Source organism: Lycium barbarum, chromosome 3, assembly GCF_019175385.1.
Source record: "Lycium barbarum isolate Lr01 chromosome 3, ASM1917538v2, whole genome shotgun sequence".
Classification (NCBI taxonomy): domain Eukaryota; kingdom Viridiplantae; phylum Streptophyta; class Magnoliopsida; order Solanales; family Solanaceae; genus Lycium; species Lycium barbarum.
Genome location: NC_083339.1, coordinates 822,971 through 826,025, shown reverse-complemented (window position 1 = coordinate 826,025; position 3,055 = coordinate 822,971). Strand labels below are relative to the sequence as shown.

Below are 3,055 nucleotides of genomic sequence, written 5' to 3'. Positions count from 1 at the left end.
ACATGGACAAACTGGGTGGACAACCATGCAGGCTTTTTCTTCCACGTCGGACTGCCCAGTCAGCATTCATGACAGTCTGTTAATGAGAGGGACATTTGTGGTCCCTTGGAATGATAGCGAGGGCTCTTTTGGTACCAAAAACAAATGGAGTGTATATGCAGTCTATTTCGGATAGTTCAAGGGTAATTTTTGCCTTTTCCGTAAAGTAAATTAAGTTTACCTTATTTATGAGGCCATATTATTTCATATTAAGTACAGAAGCCTTTTTTGGGTTGTTCACAAATGTGATGGGGTAAAACTCTTATATAGCCACTTTTTAGTTTATGTAAGTAAAAATAGGAATTACATGGAGTTACAAATGTCTTGGAATTTTACATGTAAAATTTGAAACTCTAAGATAGTGACTACAAAAATAAGACGGAAAGGTGAGTAGTGAGCCCTATTTCTACAATTTTGATGATGCACCAAAATATTAGTACAATAAGGCATCATTCCATTTAGCAAATGGCGTAATTATGGCAACATGTATTACTCAACATAAGAGTTTTGAAGTTCATATTCATTTAGGAAATAGAAACATACATAACGATAGTCGATATAGTAAAAATTTATCCGCACTTAGTTCATGTAAAACGTAAAATTTTGAGTGCGAATAAATTTTTATCCCCACATCATCAATTCTCGGGTTTCGGGCCACGAACCGTAGTCACATCAGACTTTGACTTGGACCAACAAAAGCATTGATGAAAAATACAAATAGGAATGAAACAATAATGACAATCCTTTGCATGATTACACGTTTGCACTTGTGCCTCTGCCACCTTACTGGATGGAATATCTGCAACTGAAAATATTTAAAACAAATCAGATTATCATTTCACATATGTAGCAAAAATTTGTCATTAATTCTATTAAGCGACGAATTATCAAAAAAAGAAGAAGTTAAAACAACAAATTATTTAATGATCAATTAGGGCCAGAGAGAGTAAGAACTGCAGAAAGAGGGACAAAACATTGATGATTAGCAACAGGGCAAATTATTAAAAAAGAACTGGAATTAATGACAGATAAATTTTGTAACGACAACAACAACAACAACAACAACATACCCAGTGTAATATCACGAGTGGGTTCTGGGGAGAATAATGTTGGGCTAAAACAACCCAAAGATACTCTTCACATGATGTGATATTGTCCGCTTTGAGTCAAGTCGGCACGGTTTTTCTCAAAAGGCCTCACATCATTAAGAGTATCCAACTCCTTATAAGTAGCTCCTTTTTCTTTTCAGCTACCAATGTGGTACTTTGTTCGCACACCTAACAATCTCCCACTCGAACTAAGTTCCACGTGGCTCATTAGCGGTCAGAGATTCAATATGCCAATGTGTCACCCACATTGTCAGAGTATTTACGGTCACCGAAGCTCAAAAGCTATATATGCGTCTTCAAAGCAAGGGTAAAGGTTGTAAACCAGCCCATAGACGGGCAAAGGCACTAAGCCGACCCCCACGCCACACTCCGCCATCTTCATACTCGTCCCGCCAAATCATTAGCTCTGATACCAGTTGTTGGGCTAAAACAGCCCAAAGATACTCTTAACATGATGTGGTATTGTCCGCTTTGGGTCAAGCCCGCACGGTTTTTCCCAAAAGGCCTCATATCATTAAGAGTATCCAACTCCTCATAAGTAGCTCATTTTTCTTTTCAGCTACCAGTGTGTTACTTTGTTCGCACACCCAACAAGTAACGTATCAAAAGAAGTGTTATCAAAGGGGGATAGAAAGAAAAAATAACAGCAGAAATTTTATAACGAAACATCAAAATTCCATCACTAATCTTGTTGATGAATAATTAAAAATTCTATTAAACAACGAATTATTTAGTGATAATAGGGCCAGAGAGAGTAAAAATTAAAAAAGGGACAAACTGATGATGATTATCAATGGGGAATATTATTTAAAAAGAACTAGAATTAATGACGTATAAATTTTGTAACGAATCAACAAAATTCTGCCACTAATCTATTTAGCGATGAATTATTAAAAATTCTATCAAACAATGAATTATTTAGCGACAAATTAGGGCCAGAGAGAGATAATAAAAAAGAGGGACAATTACCCATGATGATTAGCAACAAAGCAACAACAAATGTTGAAAACTTCATAAAAGCCTTCCCCATACTTCCCTTTGTTTTCTTTTCTTTTTTTTAGCACTTAATAAACTAATTAATACAACTTTTACTTGATTTAATTTGGAGCAATGTATTCTACAGCATTATATGGGGGTAAAAGCAAATCCCACTCCTGATTAATGCATTAATGAATTATGGTTGTAGAGGCAAAGCCCACTTCAAATTGATGTTATCTCATAAAACCATAAAAGGTAACATAAATTAAAGTAAGTTTGCCTTATTTATGAGGCCAGATAATTTCACATTAAGTACAGAAGCCTTTTTTGGGTAGATAGAGATAATAAAAAAGAGGAACAATTACCCAAGATAATTAGTAATAGAGCAAAAATAAACGTTGAAAATTTCATAAGAGCCTTCCCTATATTTTTATTTTATTTTGCAATGTGCACTGCAATTTTTACTAATTAATTACAACTTTTAATTGATTTTGTTTTGGAGCAAGGTATTCTACAGCATTATATAGGGGTAAAAGCAAATTAAATCCCACTTGTGATTAATGTAATCTCGTGAAATAAAAACATAGAAACAAGTTCAATTACCACATCTATATATAATATAAAGCTAGGCATAAACAAGGTGATGTGGCACCTCTCTATGGCCACCATTCTTATTTATCCTTTTTCTCCTTTTTTTTTGGCATTTTATTGGTTTATTTCTTCATTGTAATGCAATTATTTAGCTATTAAACTACTAATGCTTTTGTTCTCGGAGAATCACAGCCAAAGAATTGCATTTAGGCTTCCCAGAAATAAATGTCAGGTGCATTTATTATTTTGAAACTGTTCAACTTAAATTTCTTAGTAATTACAGTTCCCTGTCTTCCTCTTCTATTAATGGTTATTGTTGTACTCCATAAAGAAGGAAA

At 34.2% G+C, this 3,055-nt stretch overlaps 1 long non-coding RNA gene across 1 annotated transcript; it reads right to left on the bottom strand.

The window, feature by feature from the left end:
• Positions 1–528: 528 nt before the first annotated feature.
• On the bottom strand, positions 529–2,276 carry LOC132633624 (uncharacterized). Its single transcript, XR_009579713.1, has 2 exons — positions 2,118–2,276; positions 529–844 (listed from the first exon to the last, which is right to left on the bottom strand). It is a non-coding gene; the product is annotated as an uncharacterized LOC132633624 (long non-coding RNA).
• Positions 2,277–3,055: the final 779 nt, after the last annotated feature.